The sequence below is a fragment of the Macaca fascicularis genome, chromosome 4 (assembly GCF_037993035.2).
Source record: "Macaca fascicularis isolate 582-1 chromosome 4, T2T-MFA8v1.1".
NCBI classification, from domain to species: domain Eukaryota; kingdom Metazoa; phylum Chordata; class Mammalia; order Primates; family Cercopithecidae; genus Macaca; species Macaca fascicularis.
The window spans coordinates 39,570,264-39,595,622 of NC_088378.1; the positions used below are offsets into that span (position 1 = coordinate 39,570,264).

The 25,359-nt window shown below is 37.2% G+C and overlaps 1 long non-coding RNA gene across 1 annotated transcript in view; it reads left to right on the forward strand.

The window, feature by feature from the left end:
• Positions 1 to 23,275, forward strand: part of LOC135970546 (uncharacterized) — a 53,001-nt gene extending 29,726 nt beyond the window's left edge. The window contains exon 3 of the long non-coding RNA XR_010586258.1: positions 23,141 to 23,275. This is a non-coding gene — a long non-coding RNA (uncharacterized lncRNA). The remainder of the gene's footprint in view (positions 1 to 23,140) is intronic.
• The last annotated feature ends 2,084 nt before the right edge of the window (positions 23,276 to 25,359 follow it).

The following is a 25,359-nucleotide window of genomic DNA, read 5'->3' on the forward strand; positions in this document are numbered from 1 at the left end:
ATCAGCTAACCCTTATCAGCTGCTTTCAGAAACAATAGTCTGCACTTGACCACCACCACTTCTTTACTTCCCCATTCATTCATCTATTAAAATTGGGCTTCCTTCTCTATCCTCTGCCCTGACAATATCTGGCTAACCATAATTGATCTTCCTATTTTTAAATCCATTTAATTTATTTATTTAGCATACTAACCCCCTTCTTGAAACCACCTCTTTATTTCATTAATGCCCTCTTCTGTCATCAAAACTCTGCCTATTGCTTTCTTGTCCCCTTTTTCTATCTTTCTTCTTTGCATAATTCAAAATGTTGGTACTCTTAAAGGTCTGTTTTCTGTCCATTGCTCTTATTACTTTGCATATGCTTCTTCAGATGGGGGCAGACAGGATGTGGCTCTCATTTAATTTCACAGTATGTATTATCATCTATAAGTTGACGCCTCAGATCTCCCCAACAACTTAGGCTTCCACTTGGAAGGACCATAACTTAGTGAAATAAACATACCCCAATTACTGAAAATCTTCTACACCAGGTTCCCCTGCCACTACACATATTTCCTCACATGATCGTGCCAGCATGCATTAGAAACCAAAGCCAGACTGCTTGGAGTCACTTGAAATACCTTCCCTCATGCTCACCTCATTTAGTCACTACATCTTGCTGATTTCCCTTCTAAATATTGCTCCTCTGCTTTTCCTCCTACTTTTTAGCCTTGCTGTAACTCCTCTAGTTCAGGCATTTATCTTCACTCATGTTGATTATTGTTTTGGCCTCCTTTGTCTGCCTCATCTTTTCTGGCTTTGCACTCACAGTGCATCCTCCTTTCTTCCATCATGGCTATCCATTTAAAGAGTACATCCTTCTGTAGCAGAGGGATGACCAAAAAAAAAAAAAAAAAAAAAAAAAAAAAGAAGAAGATGAAGAAGGATAAGAGCAGAAGAAGCAGAAGGAGAAGCAGAATCAGAAGCAGAAGCAGCAGAAGAAGCAGAAGCAGAAAAAGAAATAGGAGAAGAAGGAGAAAAAAAGGCAAATCCCACAACATCACTCTCCTGATTGAATCCTTAATGGGTATACCCTCACCTGCCCACTGCTAGGTGCTGCCCACTGCCAGATGCCCATGCTTCTCTTCACAACACTTACCACATTGATTGCAGTCCTGTTGTCCAGATGTAGCCAGAAGCACCTCAATGGCCAACACCTTGCCTCACTCATTCTACAGCCTTGGTACCTGGGAAACTGCCTAGCACACCATAGGCATTCAACAAATGTCAAATTAAACAGAATAGAGTTAAATGGAATATATAACCAAAGTTAATTCCATACTGGAGAAAAACAAACACCATGACAAGTAATTATTTGGGGAACACCTAATGTATACCAGCACTGAGTTGGAACTTCACACATTTTATGTTGATTTACTAGACATCTGTGTTACACAGCAGGGTGGAATGGTATAAGGAGCATGAGGTTTAAAAGAGAAAGATCTTGGGTTACATCCTGGCTGTACCACTTCATAGCTGTGACCTTGAGGGAACTACTTAACATCTAATTTTTAATATCCCACTATTCAAGGGATAGCGATGCATTTCTCACAGGATAGTTGTACAGACTAAAAGAGATTAAAAAGACATAGAAAATGTGTGGAGGGTAAACACGAATGCCAGTGGGACTTGAACCTTTCTCATAGTTTGACAACTGCTGAGAAGGGCAGGACTTTTTGGCATGTTAAGGTCTCTAAGTTCAGGAGTGAAGGGGCCCCCATGAGTCCTAAGTGGGACTTGCTCTGAGGCCCAGCGATTTTGTGTGAAACAGGATTTAAGAGTTTTTACTTTCCAGAAACCAAGGGTAACAGAAGTCTCTGTATTGTAATAGGAGGTCATACACGCTTAAAGACATAGATGGTAATTTAGTATTTGCTATTGTAAATAGCACAGTACTATTGGGGATACATTAGAAACCTTAGGTACATTTATTAAATGAAATCATAATAAACAAAATCCTTCGGAGTATGCCATCTCTTTTTTGCTGTGACCTTGACAGCTCTTACACTATTTCAAAGAGATTTGGAACAAATTACTGGTAACAATAAACCCCTCTAAAACTTTTATATGGAGATGTTTGTTGTAGCATTATATTCAATAGCAAATACTTACAAATAACTTATGTGATCATAAAGTAAATGATTAGCAAGTGATGTTATACCAATATGATAAATAAAATATTATTTATCTCTATAGTAAGACTTATGAAGACTGTAGAAAATAGAAATAAAGTGCCCAATGTGGCATGCATCTAATTCTATAATTATAGCTAAGAAAATGCAAGACTATCTTTGCATAAGGGCTAACCAAAAAAGTAATAGGTATAAGGTGGTATGCAAATATGAATATAATTAGGTTTGGGCAGTAAAATCTACTGATTATTTTTTAATTTTGGAAGTTTACATAATTAAAAATTTAAAATTATTTTAAATGCTTTATGAGCATCAGTACCAGAATATTAAAAATATATAAACCAAAATAAATGCTCCAAGCAAGAGAAAAGCAATTACTAACTTCCCAAATTATTCTTCTGACAGCTTAATTATAAAACCTAGCCATAATTTATTACCAGACCCGAGCTTCCCATTCTTATAACACAGAAAATATTATTTTATGACTTATACTCTTAAATAAACAATCTACTTTAGAATTAACTATAAGCAAAAGAAAATTTATCTACAGAGCTATATTATTAGATAACCTGGTTTGTAGACTTGCAATGTGTATTCAATAGCCTTTATGTCTATTTGCCTATCTCCTAAAACACTCAAATTTCAGATTTTAGCCTGATACACTCACAATCATGAGACTGATTACATACCTGGATTTCAAGGAGAAAAAATAACAAAGAGGAATGAATTAATTATCTGAACTTTAGTTATATATTAGATTTTCTTAGCAAGAATTACAGACAAATTTGTTTATTAAGAAAACACCATTGAGAAGAACATGTCTTTGGAATTACAAAAATGATCTTCCAGAGTACATGGAAAGTAAACACATTCTGATGAAATGTCCATGATAAAAGTCCAAGTGACTATGCTTAAACCACTATAAGCATAGATCTGGTTGCTTGATGCTATAATTCAGTTATCTTCTGACTACTTTACCTCTCATCTGAGAGTGAAAAGCAGCCTTATTTTTTTCTCTAGTATGTATTCAAATATTTTTCCAAGTATGACACAGTGACTTTATCTCCTCAGTCAGTTGTCATTCTTGAGGTATGTAGACTTATCAACCACTAAACTACCGTGGCGAGGACCCTGGTCCATTTGGCCAAAAATTCTGTCCTTATTCTCCTTGTTCTTCATCCTATTAACTGTAAATATATTAGGAATCTAGCTAGAAGATGTCCCACTTTATTTCATTACTCATTATAGCTCTAACAATATTAATGTTAACTATTAAGTATGAAGATGATTCTTTTTCTTTATTTTCCATTAAGTCATTTATTGAGTCACTTACATTATGCCTGTAGTTTAGGTATGATTAATCCATAATTTCTTCCTAAATTCCCCTGTGATTGGATTCCTTGCAGAGGACCATTACATATATGATGAGTGGTTGGAAGCTTCCTTCTTATCCTATGGATAAAAGGCTCTAAATGGCTTAATATATTTAATTCTTCATTTAAATCACTCCTGATGTGTGCTTATTATGGAGGTAGGCTCTTTTGAACACATAGTCCAGTGCAACTATTAATGTTTTATTATTTATTTATTTATTTATTTTTCGAGACCAGGTCTCACTGTCGCCAAGGCTTGCGTGCAATGGCAGGATCACAGCTCACGGCAGCCTCTATCACCAGGATGAAGTGATCCCCCTTCTTCAGCCTCTCAAGTAGTTGTGACTACAGGTGTGTGTCATCACACCCTGCTAATTTTTGTATTTTAGTAGAGACAGTGTTTCACCTTGCCCAGGCTGGTCTTGAACTTCTGAGCTCAAGCCATTTGTCTGTCTCTGCCTCCCAAAGTGCCGTGATTACAGGTATGAGCCCCCAAGTCTGGCCAACACTTTATTGATAACTGTGTGTATGTATAACCATTTCTAGGTTGTAACAATCCATTGGCTCTCAGTAGGTCCACCAGTGTACTCCTGCACCTGCAATGAAAACTGGTTTCAGATTTCAATCTGCAAGTGTTTTATTATGGACTGCTAGTAAATTATCCCACAAGAGGTCACTAAAGCTCCAGTTTTTTTGGTGTGTGATTTTTCTGACTTTTTCTCCTTCCTGCAAAGGAATTGCAAAAGATTTTCTCTTTCCTGGTTTTCTACTTCCCAGTCTTTTCCAACTTGACATGAAGGTAATTGAGAATTAGGGCTTAGTCACGGGGCAAGGCAGCTTACTTATGGAAGTTTGTAGCCACCTAGGGTTGTTCAAATCCATCACGTGAACTTCAGAGCATTTCTTACCACAATTTATACGTGAAAAGAAAAGGAAATACAACCAGGCACCTTCTGACCTCAGTAACTAAACTCTTTCAGCCATAATTTAGAACCCTTTAAAGGCAAATTACCACTTTTCAGGCCCTGGGTTGACATTCCAGTTTCCTGCACATACCAGAATGATAGAATAGACATCCAAAAGAGGCCTGCACTCAATAAATATCTCCTTAGAGAAGATCTAATAAATAAATACTAGAGGTACTCTCAGTAATGGAAAATTGCTGCTACATCGATTTCTTTGGAGGATTTTTAGACTCAAGCAGGCAGATTCCTACAAAGAATTTGGTTTAAAACAAAGCTGATCTTTTAGAAACAATCTCTATTTTATCCACAGAAAACATAAATATTTTTAAACAAGACATTTAAAATTATGTTTTAGAGAAAACTTGGCTTACAATCTGAGAATATTTCCCCCATCCTTAGAAGAATTTTCTCTTCCCCTTAGAGAAATATCGCCTAAATATAAAAAGGGAATCTTTCCTTGATTTCTCTATCGCTCAGATCTCAGAAGAAACAATGCCACGTTTAGTACTCTTGACTAGTAAGATTATTGGCTGTATACTTTCTTAGCAAAGGTCACAGGTTATGTTTTTTAATAGGTTCTATTACATAGGGCAGAGGTTAGAGGCAGAGATTTCTTTAATGGTATTTTCCCTTCCCTTCTCTAAATGCAGAATATTTAACTTAAAATATTGTGATTTAATCATATAGAAAAAGAGAAGTGCTATTGTAAATCAAGCATTTGAACAATTTTATGTTTTCATATAAATAGTGTTAAAATTAAAAATAACATTTGAATTCTAAGGACGGAAAAACCTGGAAAGATCCCAACCCTATGAACATGAAGGATTTATACAAGATGATTTCGAAATCATCCCTTCTAGTCCTAAAATGTAATGACTTTACTTAAATTCTTATGCTTTTGGACTATAAAAGCCCATTTCTATTTTAATGAGATAACTTTAAGTGGAGTGCTTTTCTTATTTGAATAGCTGTCTTGTTATGATTTGGGAGTTAAACATCAGATAATTAAAATTTAGTTGTTTACAGTTACTGAGATTTTTCATTATTTCCTCAGCAATAATTTTTTATATTTACAACTTCTATGTTAATGAACACACTATTTCATGAAGTGCTTTTGTAAAATGCTAACATAATTCTTTCCTCATGTCTTTTCGGAGGTAGGAGACTCATATACTTTTTATCAGAGATGTTCATGCACTTAAAGGCCCAAGTGAATAATAATATAATATATGGATAATGAGTTTCTACTTGACTTGAGCCATCACACAGTAAAGAAGGAAACATGAAACAGGCTAGCCAGGAGAGTAGGAATAGACCAGTCACAATGCATCAAAAGGCAAATCATAGTAACCAGAATCTCAAAGAATCATACAATAAGTCTTTTTAAAATAGCACCACCATCTACTCCACTACTCAGGGCTCGTGTTAGCTGACAAGGCACATTGGTTTTCCTGCTTACTCACATGAAGCCCTGGGTAGGCACAGCCAGAGAACCCATACATATGGGTTACGAATAAGTGTGAGTCACCTACTTTTAGTCCAGCTGAAACTACGTTGTCAGAAGAGTATTAAGCTGTAATTTGCAACCCACATGCTTACCTTGTGCCTGACACTGTGTTCTGTATTTAGGACAAAGGCTTTTCTAGTCCATGCACTCAGGTAACTCGCAATACAGTTGAAGAAAAGAGATAAGAACACAGACAACTACAGTATTGCATCAGTACTAAGGCTTGCATAGCACCCCCACTACCCCCCACCCCCCACCCCCAGCTGTCTTACCTCTTGGAAGTCAGGTTGCATCTTACAATTGATGGGTATCTTGCAAATGCCACGTTTAGGCTGCTGTCATAAGCAGTCTTGGTTTGTGTGGGTACAAACTTGGTCATAGCTGTTGATCTTGTCTTCCCTGCATTGAGGTATGTGCATTGTTAATACTGCATGAGTTGAGTGAACTCCCATTGAAAATGGCTTTAAATATTACCTTATAATTCAGCATTAGAAAAAAAAATTGCTGTACATGCAAGAAGGGCTAGAAACAGTGCAGTGGGATGTATATTTAATGTCAATGAGGTAAATATTTACCGTTGGAAGGATGGTTCTCATTTCTTATTTTCTTGCAAATTAATAAATGCTTTATGGGTCCTAAGAAAGGGAAATGCATGTTGAATAAGTTGTATAAAATGTGGTGACTATGCTATGTGTCAAAAGATTGTCTATCACCTTGCTACATCAAGTGTGGTCTCTGGATCAGCTACAGTCTCTGCATCAGCATTACCTGAGAAGTTGTTAGATTTGGAGCATCTCAGGCCCCACGCCAGACTTACAAAATCAGAATCTGCATTTTAAGATCTTTAAATGGTTCATATGATGTAAAAATCATGAGAAATAATGATGTCACATGCCAAGCAATTCAACGAAAGTCAGGAGAAATTGCCTTTGAAAAGATGAAAGAAGTTGCAAAACAACAAGGAGCTGATGTGACCAATCCACTCATGCAGGACTATCATTAAGGTGTCAAACTTCAATATCAGAAACTTCCTGCTGCACTTGAACAGCAGCTGCCTAACTTCTTGTGACATGTATTTTGATTGAAGAAAAATGGAAACTATCAGTTGATTGAATGAAAAATGCTAACAAATCATGAGCTCTTTGATAGGTCTCAGAATCACACTAAAAGAACCCTTTCAATATGTATAAAATAAAAATTCTAAGTGATAAGCCTGTGTAATAATTTTACTGGCAGCTTTTTTTTGTTCCTTGATGTTACATAAACTAATAGTGTGTTTTATAATTGATGGTGGCATAGACTTAATGAAAAGCAGCATAATACCGTGTGATAGGTGCTATAATAGAAAGAAGCAGGGGATGCTATGGAGTAAATAGGTGGTGGTCATATCTCATAATTAGGGAGTTTTGTTACCTTGAGCAAAAGTTAGTCAGATGGAGATGGGAATTAATTGAGTTGGGGTAATGCAGGGAAGGTATTATTCCAAGAAGAGGGAATTACATATGCAAAGGCATCAAGGCTATTTGTCAAGAAGCAGATGGAGGGATTGAATCAATTTTTAGGGGATAGGGGGAGTTGGGATGCTGGATTGTGTTTTGCCTTAGCTGTGGTGTTACAGAGCAAAAGCAAAGGGAAGTAGTACCTCCATATGTCAAAGGAGAATTTTGTGTCCGAAAGCTTCAATTCCCACTGGGAGAAATGACCTTGTGGATTAGTCAGGGTTCTCTAGAGGGACAGAACTAATAGGATACATGTAAATATATAGGGGAGTTTATTAAGAAGTTTTAACTCACATGATCACAAGGTGAGGTCCCACAATAGGCTGTCTGAAAGCTGGGGAGCAAGAAAGCCAATCCGAATCCCAAAGCTGAAGAAATTGGAGTCTGATGTTTGAGGGCAGGAAGCATCCAGCATGGGATGGAGGCTGGGAGGCTAGGCCAGTCTAGCCTCTTCATGTTCTTCTGTCTGCTCTTATTCTGGCCCCACTGCCAGCTGATTAGATTGCGTCCCCCAGATTGAGGGTGGGTCTGCCTTTCCCAGTCCACCAACTTAAATGTTAATCTCCTCTGGCAACACCCTCACAGACACACCCAGGAACAATACTTCAAATCCCTCAATCCAATCAAGTTCACACTCAACATTAACCACCACACCTTGTCTGGGACCAGTTTTGTGTAGAATTAGGTTCAGGGATAAAGTTAGCTCTCTTCTCTTCCAGGATTTTCTTGAATGAGGATGGTTTCCACTTAAGGAATAAAGACATTAGTTTTGATGGCTAAGAGTGAAGTTTTCACTCAACCCTGTCTGTGCATTGCTGTCACCCCAAGTAATGCCTCAGCCCCATTCACAGAAATTTTTCATTAACTTGCTATGGAGAAGCATGAGCACTGGTAATTTTTATCCATTGTCTCCATGATACTACTGTGCAGTTTATTTAAAAAACATGGGCTTATGGTCAGGGAGCGTTAGAGTAGGTGAACAACTGGTCAGCAGAAAACAGGAACTGCAGCACCTATAAGGCTACAAATGAAGCAAAGCATCAGTCAAACACTTGGCCTCTTAGGGGAAACCAGTTATTTGGGCAGACATGGTAGGGAAATGTGGGATAAATGTCTGCCATCATATGGTAAGCCCTAGGATTTACCAAACACCTTGGATCATCTTGGAATCCTCTCATTCTAAGATAACAGATCTCTCTTCTGGCCTCCTATGGGTGTTTGGATATAAGAGACAGAGACATAACTTTTACATCCAGGCCCTCAGACACACATTTCCCAGGGCAGCCCTGAGGTGGTGCTCCTGTACTTGTGGTCACATCTCGGCTTGAAAACGCTGGTAGAGAGAGTGGAACTTTCCCCTTCTTTTCACAAAGAGTATGGGGCTTTTGCAAGGCCAAAAAAAAAAAGAAAAAAAAAAAAAGCCTAAAGTTGTTGCCTACATATTTGTGTGGAGCATTTAAGCTCAAACAGGCAATATATATGTTGGATAGGAAAGTGGATATTCACCCATAATGACAGCATACTGGTGATATCTCTGCTACATCGTGACATAAATAGGATTCTTTTAGTTTTACCTTGCTCAGTTGCAGGAGTGGGAAAGGTGGCTGAGTGGGGAAACTGAGTCAATGTATACAATGTTAACAGTAGACTTTTGAGCCAAAGCGTGGGGTGGACATATTCAAGAACGAAAGGAGTAGTGGGTTTGCAACCTCAGAGGCTGAGAGCAACATTAAGTAACAGGTCATAGACAACACTGTTCTCTCAACCCCCTCTGTGCAGTGCTAGTGTATATCAGTGGGGGTCCACTGATAATGTCTACTCACACAGGAGCCAACTTGAGTCAGTGGACAGCTGGGCTGACCCTACCTGCATGTGTACTTCAAAGCTATGTGATGCTTTAGTGTATTATAGGCTGCACTTGGAGGTGTATTGTTTTGCAGATAGATTTGTGGCTCAATCAGTGGAATATTCTCTGCTCAAGAGTGGCGGCTGAGGCATCTTGCTTATTTAAAAAGCCTCCAAACTGGTCTCCCTGCCTCCACCCTTGCCCCTCAAAACTCTACTCTCAACAAAACAATAGAAATGATCACTTGAGAATCAAATTCTGTCTTCTCTAATCAAAAACCCTTCTGTGGGTCCTTTACTCACACTGAAAGTCAAAGTCAGTACCATGGCCTCTAAGCCCTTTGTGATTTGTGTCCCTTCCCCTACTCTTTGACCTCATCTCCTCTTACTGGCCCCCTCACCCTGTTCCAGCCATGCTTGCCTCCTTAAGTTCCAGCCACACTTCTGACCCAGGGCCTTAGCATTTGCTTATCTTTCTGCTTAAAATACTCTCCCCTAGACATTTTGGGGAGCTCATTCTTCTTCTCCTTTAAATATTTGTTTGAGTGTCATCTTGCAGAAAGGCTTTCCTTGACCACCGATTTAAAGTGACATCTGACTGAGCCAGAAAGAAACTGATTCCCTGAATAGATCAATAATGAGCTCTGAAATTGAATCAGTAATAAATACCTACCAACTAAAAAAGGCCCAGGACCTCATGGCCTCATAGCCGAATTCTACCAAATACATAAAGAAGAGCTGGTATTATTCTTACAGAAACTATTCCAAAAAATTGAGGAGGAGGGACTTCTTCTTAACTCATTCTATGAGGCCAGCATCATCTTGATACCAAAATTTGGCAGAGACACAACAAGAAAGAAAACTTCAAGCCAATATCCTTGATGAACATTGATGGAAAAATTCTCAACAAAATACTTGCAAACTGAATCCAGCAGCATATGAAAAAGTTAATCCACCATGATCAAGTAGGCTTCATCTCTGGGAGACAATGTTGGTTAAGGAATAAACATGATTCATCACATAAACAGAACTAAAGACAAAAACCACATGATTATCTCAATAGATGTGGAAAGACTTTTGATATAATTCAACATCCCTTCAAGTTAGTAAGTCTCAAAAACTAGGTATTGAAGGAACATACTTCAAAATAATAAGTGCCATCTATGACAAACCCACAACAAACATCATAGTGAATGGGCAAAAGCTAGAAGCATTCCTCTTGAAAACTGACACAAGACAAGGATGCCTTTTCTTACCACTGCTATTCAACATAGTATTGGAAGTCCTAGCCAGAGCATTCAGGCAAGAGAAAGAAATAAAGGGCATTCAAATGGAAAGAAAAGTCAAACTATCTCTGTTTGCAGAAGATACGATTCTATATCTAGAAAATTCCACAGTCTCAGCCCAAAAGCTCCTTCAGCTGATAAACAACTTCAACAAAGTTGCAGGATACAAAATCAATGTACAAGAATCACTAGCATTCCTTTACACCAACATCAGTCAAACTGAGAGTCAAATCAGAAAGGCAATCCCATTCACAATTGCCACACACACAAAATAAAATACCTAGGAATACAGTTAAGCAGGGAAGTGAAAGATCTCTACAATGAGAATTATAAAACACTGCTCAAAGAAATCGGAGAAGACACAAACAAATGTAAAAACATCCGATACTCATGGATAGGAAGAAGGAATATCTCTAAAATGGCTATACTGCCCAAAGCAATTTACAGATTCAATGTTATTCCTATCAAACTACAAATGTCATTCTTCACAGAACTAAACAAAATTATTTAAAAATTTACATGGAACCAAAAAAAGAGCCCAAAGAGCCAAGCCAATCCTAGGCAAAAAGAGCAAAGCAGGAGGCATCATGTTACCTGACTTCAAACTATTCTACAAGGCTATGGTGACCAAAACAGCACGGTACTGGTACAAAAGCAGGCAAATAGACCAATGGAACAGAATAGAGAGCCCAGAAATAACGCTGCATATCTATGACAAACTGATCTACAACAAAACTGACAAAAATAAGCAATGGAGAAAAGACTCCCTTTTCAATAAATGGTGCTGGGATAACTGGCTAGCCATATGCAGAAGATTGAAGTTGGACCCCTTCCTTATACCTCAAAATCAATTCAAAATGGATTAAACACTTAAATGTAAAACCTCAAACTATAAAAACCCTGGAAGACAACCTAGGCAATACCATCCTAGACCTAGGAATGGGTGAAGATTTCACAATAAAGATGCCAAGAGCAATTGTAACAAAAGCAAAAATTGACAAGTGGGATCTAATTAGGCTAAAGAGCTTCTGCACAGCAAAAGAAACTTTCAACAGAGTGAACAGACAACCTACAGAGTGGGAGAAAATGTTTGCAAACTATGCATCTGACAAAGGTCTAATATCCAGCATCTATAATGAACTTAAACACATTTACAAGAGAAAAAACCCACCCATTAAAAAGTGGGCAAAGAACGTGACCACTTTTAAAAAGAAGACATACATGTGGGCAAGAAGCATATGAAAAAAAGCTTAGTATCACTAATTACTAGAGAAATGCAAAAGAAAACCACAATAAGATACCATCTCACACCAATCAGAATGGCAATTATTAAAAAGTCAAAAAAATAACAGATGCTGGGGAGGTTGTGGAGAAAAGGGAACACTTTGTTACACTGTCAATGGGAGTGTAAATTAGTTCAACCATTGTGGAAAGCAGTATGGCGTTTCCTCAAAGAGTTAAAAGCAGAATTACCATTTGACCCAGTAATCCCATTATTGGGTATACACCCAGAGGAATATAAATCATTCTACCATAAACACACATGCACCCAAATGTTTATTGTCTCACTGTTCACAATAGCAAAGACATGGAATAAACCTAAGTGCCCATCAATGACAGACTGGATAAAGGAAATGTGGCACATATGCACCATGGAATATTATGCAGCCATAAAAAAGATTGAGATCATGCCTTTTATGGGAACATGGATGGAGCTGGAGACTGTCATCCTTAGCAAACTAACATAGGAACAGGAAACCAAATACTGCATGTTCTCACTTACAACTGGGAGCTAAGTTATAAGAACTTATGAACACACAGAAGGAAACAACAGACACTGGGGTCTACTTGAAGGGGGAGGGTAGGAGGAGGAAGAGAAGAAGAAAAGATAACTATTGGGTACTCAGTTTAATACCTGGGTGATGTAATAATATGTACAACAAACTCCTATGACATATGTTTATCTATGTAACAAACCTTCATATGTACCCCAAACCTAAAATAAAAATTAAAAAAATAATTAAAAAAATTAAAATTCATGAAAAAATAAAGGAACATTCAACACTTCCTAACCCATGTCACTGCTTTATTTTTCTATTTTCTTCATTCATTCATTCATTCATAAGTTCCTTGAGAGTAGGGCTTTTTCTCTTTTGTTTTCTGCTACAGGAATAAGAAGTGCCTAGAGTAAGTGGTGATTAAAAACTAGTTCCTTGCTGAATAAATGAAAGTATATGTGTATTATCCCAAACCATAATGTTTCTTGGTGTCAGTAACACTGGGAGTGGGCACTGGCCAAGTGGTCCACATGCAGAATGTGCAGAGCTATCCTTGCTGGTGACCTTCTTGCTTTGTGGATGCCAAAGAAAGTAGACAGCTATATGGACTCTGCCACCTGGACAACTCTAGATGTGGGTGGTAGGGGGTTATGAACAGCAATGAGGAGCTGGGAGTGGCTGTTTGTTGGATTTCTGGCTTCAGGACAAGTTCTATGAGTTTCCTGAGCCCTCATGATCTAAAACTATGGAGCATGATGGTGCTGGGGTGAACACGCATTGTGTTGCTTGCTGAGTACTCACTAACCTAACTTTGTTCTGAAGGAACCATTTCTCCCTTACTCTATGTGTTTCAAGTAACATGTGTACTGAAGAAAATGACACCTATTTTTATAAATACTGTGAACTAAGAATGATTTTTATATTTTTAAGTGGCTTCAACAAAAATCAAAATAATGATATCTAAATTTCAATGCCCATAAATAAAGTTTTATTGTAACTTAGCCATGCTAATCCATTTATGCATGGCTGCTTTTGCTCTAATGGTGGAGGTGAGTAGTTGTGACAGAGACCATGTGGCCTGCAAAGCTATAAATATTTACTATCTGGCCCTCCATGGCAAAAGTTTGCCAGCCTCCACCTCAGACTATCGCTGCGGTTAGAGTCCTATGATCACAGTGAGTGGTTCAGCACAAGACCCAGGTTTAAACGTCTGGTCTGTTCTTTGAACTACTCGGGAAGCTAGCTCTAGCTAGCTAGCTCTTCTGCTGCCTCAGGTGAGAAACTGAGGATGTCAGGAAGCATCAGGCAGCCCCTAAGGATGAGGTCGTAACCAAGCTTGTTTGAAACCATTCCAACTCTGGAATTTTCAGCTATGCCAATCAATACATTCTCTTTAATCTTAAATTAGCTAGCGTTTTAAGATCTTTGTAGCTTACAGCCAAAGAAACTTAACTGATGAAGTCATTTGGAAGAAATCCTACTCCAGGTATACAGGGAACAGAATTAATGAGTTCCTAAGATCATTGCCTTATGGTGGCAACAGCAGTTGCCTGGCGGAAGATAGGAAATCTGTCTTAATAGCGCCATCTGGGACCCAAATTTGTCCTGCTCTGGTAGAAATCCTAGAAGATCAGGAATACAGGGATGCAATTAATGTTTAGGACCTTCACTTAACAGCACACGTCTGTGTCTTCCCTAGGCATAAATACTGGGAGAATTCAGAACTCAGGATTTTTATATCCTCTTATTGGAATTACCCATATAATACATGATTTATTGCCTATAGACTTCTTAATTTCTATGTACACAATAGCAGCACTACTGTATTTTTTAATTCAAATGAAATGCGTGAAGGTGTTCGGGGAGAAGTGATAGAAAAGTTTAGTAATGAATAATGTTTCATTATTTTGTCTGAATTGTATTTTCAGAACATCAGTCATTATCAAATATAGACTCATAATCAAATATTACATATTCATATAATATTTTGATTATGATATTTTTAGAAACATACATCTCTTTTCCCTCCTACTGATTCATCTCACTCCCTACCATTTAATCAGCAAAGCTGCTTTCCACTCGGTATCTCAGGGAAAGGATATGACATGGTAGACAACAGAAAAAAAATGAAACAACACCCCCCAAATTCAGGAAACTTCCTGGCAAAAAGTTCACACCTTTAGGATAATAGAGAGTCTCTGCATAGAGCCAAATTATTTAAGAGAAACATCAAGGGTGATTGTTGCTTTTGCCATGTGGAGAGGAAAAGATTCCCTGGGGTTTATACAGAAAAGGAAGGGGAAAAGAGTTCCTTTTCCACTGCCACCAGGGAGGATGTGGTGGCAGTGCGATTGGATGGGTTTCAGAGAGGGGGCCCCCGTTTCCATCAAGGACCTCAGAGCCCCTGGAGGCCCCTCCCTCGGGTTCTGTGGGGCCAAGGAGAGACGTCCCCTCAATCCCACCCGGGTTCCCTGCTGGATCAGCCCTAGAAGGAAGCTTCCTGGGGCTGCTCCCACTTCTGCTTAAGTGTGGCTCCACCATGGAGGGTGGGTCCTGAGGAATGTGGCAAGGGCAGCAAGAATGAAGGGGCCACAGTGGTGCAGGCATGTGGAGGGGGCACAGGCTTTGGCCCGTGGGCCTCTGTTCCTATCCCTCCTTCTGTCGTTCCCTGTGACCAATGGGCGGAGGGCCCATTCTTGGCAGAAACCCAGGGAAGTGGCAACATTCCCAGACAGTGTTGTGAGAGCAGTAGAATGTTCACAACCTCCTACCCTTGCCCTAGCATCAGGGTTTGACAGAAAAATTAGATTGAGTCAAATAAAAATATTTCTCACCCACTTGCGTTCATGGATGGAGATTGATGACCTTCTAGGTCAGACACATTTGTTTCCATTAGTGTGGAAAATCAAGAGTTGACTTACTCCTCAGTTCTTCCAAGTGTGACAGTCAAATTTTGGCTATACACCAGCAGCCAATGGCACACAAGTGTTAGAGCAGGTTATTTGCATTTCATGTGCTGGAGTTTCTTCACTGCAATGTGCTATCGTTCATTTTGAAGAACTGCTTTTTCTTCATTTGATTATGAAGTCCATTCTTCACTGAGAAGGATGAATAACTGAGTTTCATTAGGGAGCCCTTGAAGCTCAGCCAGAGCGATTTTCATACTAAGTTCATTTTCTTTAACATATAACTGTTGAAATAATATAACAAAAATACATTTATCTTTTATAATTGCTTCCCTCCTGTAATACATAACAGATTTTATGGAAATATTAACATAACAGCTATGCTGCATAATTCTCCCTCAACCAAAGAATAAGACGATTAATCTATTCTATTTATTTATAAAATCTTCTTGATATTTCTGATACTGCTTTTTTCCCATCATTCACCTGGTGGAAAAAGCAAGGTGGAGAAATAGACAGAGTAAACTATGGCGGCAGCTTTTTGCTGGCAATGCAAAATGAGGCCCTTGATGTTATTACGGCCCAAGGGAAAGTGTGAGTACTACATTCATCAGCGGTTCTCAATCAGGGGCTATTTTGCACATTAGGGGATATTTGGCAATTTGGGGAGATATTTTCGACTGTCAAACTGGTCAGGTGGGTAAGGTGGAAGGCATGCTACTGGCATCTAGTGACAAGCGGGATGAAGCTAGACATCCTACAGTGCAGAAGATCGCCCCAGCCCCTGGCAAATAGTTATCTGGCCCAAAATGTCAATAATAAATTCCAAGGTTGAGAGACTCTGATATAAAGTAATCAGGAAAGGAGGAAAGATCTGAGTATGTTAGGACGATTGGCAAGGTGTTTGCAGACTGAGAGGAGCCATATGGACATTTGTTGAAAAAGGGGGAAAGAAGGAGATACCTGAAGAGCTGGATAATTCTTTCATACTATGTAAGGCATATTTTAAAAGGCCATGGTTTTTAGAGGGTACGTTCTTACCAACTTTTTAAGGAGAGGATAAAATTCTGTGAAATCAATATTACAGTTATTAAAAGCACAAAAGGACCATGATTGTTTCACGATTTGTCTTGCTAATTTCACATACTATGATGTTTTATGTGCTGAGTGGTGATAAATGTGTAAATGAAAATATGAAGGTGAGAAAGCACGGTATATTTCTACCTGGCTAGATTGTATAGGCCAGTGAATGTCTAGGGAAAGGGTGGTCCTGGAGCCAGGTGAGAGAGATCTTGAATGGAAAGTTACAAAGTTTGAATCCATTCATTAGAAATGGAGGCAGGTGTATTATAGGATTCTCCAGGTAAACAGAATCAATAGGGTGGGGAAGGAGGGAGAGAGAGAGAGAGAATGAGAGAGAGAGAGAGAGGAGAGAGAGATGAGAGAGATTTAGTTTTCAATTGAGGGAGCTGGCAAGTCCTAGTTTTGTATGACGGGCAAACTGGAGATTCAGGTAAGAGTTAATCTTGCAATCTTGAGTCTGAAGTCTGGAAGCTCAGGCAGAAATTCTGCATCTGGAGGCAGAATTCTTTCTCAGGGCAGTGAGAGGCAATCTATTCCATACCTCTCACCTAGCTTCTGGTTGTTTACTGATCATTTTTGGCGTTCCTTGTAGAAACATCACTCTTATCTCTGCCTTCATGTTATATGATGTTTTCCCTCTGTGGTTTTCTGTGTATAAATTTCCCCATTTTTTTTCTATAGACACCAGTCATGTTGGATTAGGGCTCACCCCAATGATCTCATGTTAACTAATTACAGCTCCCACAGCCCTATTTCCAATTAAGGTCACATTCTGAAATACTGAGGGTAAGGACTTCAACATATGAATATGTTGGAGGCACACAATTTCACCTGTAACAGGGGGTTTGCATAGAGCAGTGACATTTTCTGAATTGTTCTATATTGGCAACATTGCACAGTTTTCTTGCTTCTCAGGGACATCAGTTATAAGAAAATGCTATAGTGAAGGCAAATGGGACAGAATCTTAAAACACTTGTGAATTTTTATTTTTTCTTGTTCTAATGATAATATAAATGTAAAAACACACTAACACATTGTAAAACACAGAAAGCAAAATAGTTATTATACTGCTCACATAAATAATCCATTTTATCAGTAATAGGTATGACTGTATTTAAACATCTAAAAGGATGATTTTTAAAAAACATATGGATCTCGCTATGTTGTCCAGGCTAGAGTGCAGTGGCTATTCACAGGTGCAACCATAGTTCACTGCAGCCTTGAACTCCTGGCCTCAAACAATCCCCCCATCTCAGTCTCTTAGCCTCACGAGTAGCTGGGACTACAGGTATGTTCCACTGAGCCCAGCTATGAAATATCTATTTTTAATAAAAATGTGAATCATACCATACATACTGTTCTGCGATTATCCTTTCTTTTCTTTTATTTTTTACTTCAAAGTACATTTTGCACACCTTTTCATGTCAGAACATAAAGACCTACTAATTCTTTTTTATTTACTGCCTAGTATTTCACTGAATGAATGTGCTATATCTGTTTAACCAATCCCTTAGTGCCATTTGGGTTATTTCTAAATTTTTACTTTTACAAGAAATATTACAGTGAATGTCATTGAACATACATCTTTGTATACTTGAGTAAGGATTTTTTTTTTTTTTTTTTGCTGGGTATATTTTTAGGGATAGAATTGTTGAGCCAAAAGCTATGATCATTTTAAACTATAATAGACATTTCAAAATGCAAAAATGCTGCATCAAATATTTTTCCCTCCCACTAAAAATATATGAATTAGATTAGTAATCCCTACATAGAAAGAAGTAAATAGACTACACTGATAGTGTACTTAATGACACTATGCCAGCACAATAATTCCTATAATAATCAAAGAATAGTTACCATTGCTTTATTAATATACACTTACTTGTCTTCCATAGAGCTCTTGTCAACAAATCTTAGCTTATTGCTAAGATTTGGGACTTCTTCCAGATGGAGTTTATGATTAAATGCTAATCACCTTGTTAGCAAAGTGCTCAGCTTTATTCATTATTTGTTTGATGTTTGCCATAAAAATTACAGCCATTATAGCCCATTATTTTAGTTTCAACTTCCCAAAATGAGTAGAAATATATGTTAAAAACTTAATGTTTGATTACTGTTTAAAATGCTAAAAAATATGATCCAAATTATCAGTGCTTAGAACTAGAAAACCCGAATAGCTTTAATCCTTTTTGGGGGCTTTCTTTTCACCCCCATGATGTGTGGGTGTGTCAAATGTGGACTCCTTCCTGTTGTTCTGTTTGCTGGAGCCAAGAATCATATCTTGCTAAATCCACAAGACTAGTGAATTTCGTCTAGTGTAGTATTGAGGAGTTCTGATCATGGAGAAGGTGTGGCTAGGACTGGTACCCCCCAAATACTGTCATCTCCAATCACAATTCTGGAAAACAGCTTGATATAAGAACATCAATGAAGTGGTAATTTATTACACCAGTAGAGTAGAGCTCAGCCATGGAGACACAAAGCCTGGTGAGACTTGGAAATCCTAGGCTTAGGCAGTCAGTTTCTGGAGTCTGTTAAGAGGATGCAGAGTGCCAGCCACAGGGCTGAGTGTCAGAGAAGGGTTGTAGAATAGGGGAGGAGGAATGGAAGAGCCACTTGGTGTTCTTGTTGTAGGAGGCACGTTAACACATCAGAAACGTTCCAACAGAGACCAAGCTAACAAACTGGAGACCATGCAATGCAGGTAGTCTCTGGAGACTTCACATCCAATGTCTGACTTTTCTAATTTACTTTTCAAGACAAACTCATTGATATCATGCTTTTCCCCACAATATTCTTTTCTGTACCAACCAAGAGATAATATACAGCACTTCCTAAAACAATACTATTGCCTTCTGGATTTTCTTCCAAATTATTGATACCCATTCTCCAAGTTTTGATGACACTGTCTTTAGCTTATCAGAAGGTGGCCGTGGAAGATGCTCAGTCAATGAGCAGGATTCGTATTTCTTCCTGAAATGGTTTTGAAATTGTTGTTGAGGGAAATGTGAAGGGATTGTGGCCATGCAGTCATGTCACCAGAAATAACGACCGAATTTATCTGCAGCTATTGTCAGATACAATCAATAGCAAGATAAACCTCAATTTCAAAGATATTAAAATGTGAATCTTAGAATCGAATAAATTATTAAAATGTGAATCTTAGAACTGAATGAAATGTAATAATGTGGAAAAATTAAAATCAAATAGAACTATTTTTTTAAAAACACGGATCTTGCTATGTTGCCCAGGCTAGAGTGCAGTGGCTATTCACAGGTGCAATAGTTCACTGCAATAGCTCACTGCAGCCTTGAGGTGGCTTCATTAATTATTTCCTTTAATCATTCAGCAAATATTCACTGAACATCTTTATGTACAAGACCTTGCGGTAAAACTTGCCACCCATTTTTATTTGTTGTTTATGTCTTCTAGGTTTCTTAATTAGCTTAGCTAATAGTTTATGAAATGTATTTTTTATTCCAAAGACTGAACTCTTCTATTTCTCTACTAGTTCTGCTATTTTCTATTTCACTATTTTTTGTTTTAATTCTTGTTTCCTTTCGTTAGTGTTTTTTTAATAACTTTTAAATTTAAATGTCTTATAAACTTATTTGTAACCTTAATTATTTATTATCATTTAAATGCATACATTTCTCTCTGCTCTAGCCATATCCTATTATTTCTATTATGTGGTATTTGAACTATTGGTATTTCCTAGATGCCTAACTATTTTGATTTAGAGTTTTTCCTTTGATGCAAAAGTTGTGTTAGAGAGAAATTGAAACTTACATGTAGCAGTGTATTTTGTTTTTCTAATTTTGTGATTAATTTCTATATTTATTGTAGTAGAGGATGTTATCTACATTATTTTTACTTTCAGAAATTTATTAGTTTTTTTGTGGTTTGATATATGGTCAATTTTGAATACGTTTAATGTGTACATGAAAAGTTCATTGAGTTTGATTTAATGTGTCTATCTTATTGATTAGGTCATTTGGCTCATTATTTTTTCTTCTATTTAATCTGTATCATGAAGAGATGACTTCATCTCCCATATTTACTTGTGTTTCTGTGTTTCTTTTTGTATTTCTTGTTTCTATGAATTTTTTTTTATTATTTGTGCACAAATACTCGTAACTGTTAGATTTTCATTGTGGGTTGTAGGCATTGTTCCAAAATGCCTCTCTTTGCCGTACTTTGCACTTTTTGAGTTGAATTCCATGTTGTCTGATATCACTATCTTGTCCCTGCTTCATTTTGTATTTGCCAGGTAGGTCTTTGTTGATTCTTTCAACTTTCCCATGCCACTTTGTTTCAGACTTAGCTTTTCAGTACACCATGTTTTACTCTGTGATCTCTTTTTCTTTTATTACCTTTCTATTTATTTTCTCTAGAAGATATACAGTCTTTGGTTTCTAATAGGTATTTTAATAGCATAACATAGCTACACAGGGCATTATTTAGACTGTACATGAGTTACTTGTTTTAAACAACAATTATCCATTCTTCCCCTGACCCCTCACCCTCTTTACAACCACCTTCCTATTTGGATGAGTTCTCTGTACATGGCATGGCCAATGGAGTCCACAGACTGACCTGTCACTGCCATGGCCACAGCAGTTCTACATTCAAATGGATTCATGTTCACTGCCTCCACTTTTGCCATAGCTTCTTCTTCCTTTTATTGAACGGTTGAAGTTTGTTTCTTTAAGAAGTCTTCATGGGACCATAGTTCCTAAATTCATCCATGTTTGAAAACGTCTACTGTTTGTCTCTTTATGCCTGGAGAACACTTCAACTATAAAAATCTCTGAAGTGCATAATCATTTCTCTGAGGACTTGACAGAGAGTTGAAATTTATCTGACTTTTTTCCCTCATAGATGACTATTCTTCCTTTATCTTTGAAATTTTATATATTTACCAGAAAAGATACATTAGCAGTTTGATCGCTTCATGCATTTTTGCTGAAACATCATGTGACATTTGAATTTGTAGTTTCAAATATGTATTTCAAAATGATTTTTAAGTTACATTTTTGAGTACCTTTCTGGATCGTACTGTTTTCTGTCTTATGGACCCTAGGTAAGCGGATACTTCATTTCCTTTGTCTGTCTTCCATAGTTTACTTGCCTCTCTAGTCCTTTTAAAGTCTTTTGGTTTTGCACAGTGTTATCAAGCTTGTTCTTCAGGTCCTTGAATTTGTTCTCTCTGTCCTCCTTTCTGTGGTATCTAAATGTGACATTCACTGTTGTGATGGTCTTATTTTCCCTTCCATTTTCCCCTAAGTTCTTCTAGCATTTACAGAAGTTCTTCCATTCAGTTTCCACTCATTCATACAGTGGTTCTTTCATTCAGTTCTCCGATTCAGGAGGACAGTTTAAAGTTTTCATCAGCTTCATGACAGTACATTTGAGGTATGTGTTGTGGGTTTGTATCTATTTTCGGAAGACGTTGTATTTATTTTCTTTTTTTAAGAGTGTTTTTACTTTGATCTCATGCTTAAAAAAATATGCCTGATCTTTGAATGAGAGAAAACCTTTTTCTCAGCTCTTAGTTGAACTATAGAGTAGTGCTACTTTTACCCTAATCTGTTTCTAATATGATTATTTACAATGGTTCAAATGCATTTTCAGCAGCAAAATTGTTTTTTGAATAAGTTCCAAACTTGCTTTCCTTATTAAAAGAAGCTAGTTGGAACTTGGGTCTGTGTGCTTAATTTTTAGTTTAATTTCTTTTGCTTAAAATGGAGCTTTACTGCTTTCATTGGTTATAAAATTGAATCTCATGGGAAGTGTAAACATAAAAAGCATGAAGAAGAAAGTAAGAATCACCCATAATTTTTACCACTTAGAGATAATCGCCATCATTTTGATGTATATAAGACTGTAATTTTTAAAGTATTTAAATTTATGTTATATATGTGTTTGTATATATAGTGTGTATACACACATACATAGATAAAACGGCAGATATTTGGATGTGTGTGTATACACACACACATTCATACATATACATGTACTTAGTATATATACACATACAGGAAAAATGAGCTCATACTATACATACATAATAAAGTGATCTAACTTTGCTTTTTCCCTAAAGGTCAGACCTGATGTTCTCAAACCTTGCACAGAGGTTAGCCCTAGAGCACTAGAGCAAACTCATAGGGTGGTGCTGTGGGAATTGAAAAAAATTTTTTCTTTATTTTCTCTAATTCAGACCCCGACCCTGACCCCAAACCCTAACCTTAACCCTTACCCCTGGAATTTTAAAATTATTGAGAAAAATATAGTGACATTGATATCTTTTAGATACTTTTTGAGTTACTAAATGGAAACAGTTCATTTTATAGTTCTGTCTTTAGATTGAGCTATGTTCCTTTCAATGATGCTGTCTTTGCAAATCTGAGTTGATACAATTAAAATCAAGTAAATACCCTGTGAAAATTATCTAGGAACAGGAAATGAGGGAGGCAATATTCACTCTAAGTCCAAGGTTTGAGAAGTTGTGCAGCGCCTAACATTAAACAGATTCCATTAATAAGTAATTTGGTTAAGAATGACAAAAAATAATATTTCAATTTATGTGTATTATTTCTTTCAAGCATGGAAATCTGTGCACAAGCAAAACCATCAATCAAATGTATGTCATAAAAAAGATATTTTTAGACCCCTAAGATCTTAAAACAGTTACCTTTCTCCTAATTGCTCTAAAAACTTTCTCAGGAACCTGTTGGAGAATGTACTCCTTGGAAATAAGGAATAAAGAGGATCCAGGGAACAGGAGGTTCACCATAGAGGAGTGGGAAAGGGAATTCCCAGTATGATGGCAAGTTGCTAAATTAAATGTTTTGCCCATTATTTTTTACTGGGCTGTGGGTCTTTTTCATATTGACTTAAAGAGCTCTTCATTATAGGAGATAAACATTTGTTGTGTTGCAAATTATTTCTTGAAATGTTTTTGCCTTTTGATTTTGTCTTTGAGTTTCTTTTTTCTTTGCTATACAGAAACTTAAAAAACGTATTTGATCAAATTGATTAATGTAAGGATAATTTTAACTCTCAGATCCTGTGACCCTGTTAAGTTAGATATTATAAGCTACAGAAACTAAGCCAGCTGTCTGACTTCTTTGGACTTTAGATTTGTTATCTGTAACATGATGCATCTTCTGCTAGCTATTTGTGAAGTCCCTTCCAACTGTGAGTGTTGATCAGTATTGACTTCACGTGACGGGAAGTTTTTGACAACAAATTTAAATTAGTTCCTGGAAAAATTCTAGAAACAGTCAACGACAGGATTTTAGATAAAATCATGACATTAAACATCATAAAACCATAAAATACACAGATTGAAGTGGCAGAAAAATTCAGTGACTACTGCTGAGACGACACGGAGAAAGAACACTTCCTCATTTTGTCTGAGGCCTGGTGATCCAACGGCTGTGTGAGTGGAAGGTAGGGCATCAGCAGGCCTGGAAATGTCAATACCAAACTTCTCTAGCAAATAGGAAAGAGACGGGAACTTGTTGAAACTCCCCCTGCAACGTGCTTTGGACACAAACATTTCTTATTGTTTTTTTGTTCTGTGAGTGACAACTCATTCACAAAAGAGAAAGGTGACCAGAGAGCTTTGAAACTCACCCACAATCTATAGCGAACCTTCCTCACTCTCTGAGCTCCTCCTTAGCTCAGGCAGGAAGGAGATGGGGAAGGAGTAGGTGACAAAAGGGAGTTCATATTGCCATGCTTTTGCAACTCTTTCCCCTTCTCCCTGAATTGCTACCCCACTTTGGTTCATCTGCAGTCCTTATGTAACGCTCTGATCCAGATGCAGCTTTCATTAGCAATATCCGCAAACAGGAATGAGACATTGCATGCATTTGTTCTGAAATGATACTAATTTTTAAAATTATCTGCAAATAAATACAAGTGCTTCTCAACCGACGTACATCTTTCACATTTCTTTGTCCAGAACATAATCAGTGAAACTAAATCTCTAGTCTCTGCACTAGACAGTTTTTAAATTTTTCATATTTTCCATTGTTGGTTTGTATTTGTTCTCACATGTATATTGAGATAAAAGCATCACAGCTATACAACTTGTGAAGATTTCATTTGGCCCTGTTGCAAATTACACAGTCAGAACCATTTCATTAGTATTAAGCCTCTGTCAAGATGTATAGTTAGGAATCGAGTAAGCTTGAAAATCCATTGTATTTGCACACATTTGAGACATCCATTTAGACACCAGACTATGAAAGAGCTGGCTTAGCAGACTAAATGGAGTAAATGCACTAGATTTTTAGAGCATTTAGAATAATCTTAGATGAGTTCCAAATGAGAAAAATAATGTATATGCATTTAAAGCAAACTAAAGCATATTAGAGAAACTCTATGTGTTAGAGCAAATATTTTGATAGTCATTGTAAAGTTGTTTTAATAATGATTTTATACGGCCACATTATGCCAATTACTTAAACATGTTAGATATTAGATATCTTTCATTGTAAAAATAATGCAACAATGTTACAAACTACTCAAATATAAGGAGGAACACAGTGTGACTACCTTAGCATACCATTGTGTACGTTTTTCTGTCCATCCTTACAGGTATTTGCCTGGTGCAGATTTTTTACATAGTTGTAGTTGTATAATTCAAGTACCTTTTTGCGTTGGCAACATTTTTACAACTTTATTTATAAAGTTCGAAATAGCAACAGTCTATACATATTTGTACTGTAGCTTGCTTAAACATTACTCATATGTTGGATATTCTTTTATTTTCCTATTAAAATATCACTACTCTAAATATGTATTCATATATACATATAAATAATTTTTTACTCAATTTAGATTATATTAATAGGGAGCATGATTATGAAGTTAAAGTATGAAATATTTTTTATGGTTCTTGATACATACAGCTAAACTGCTTTTGGAAATGA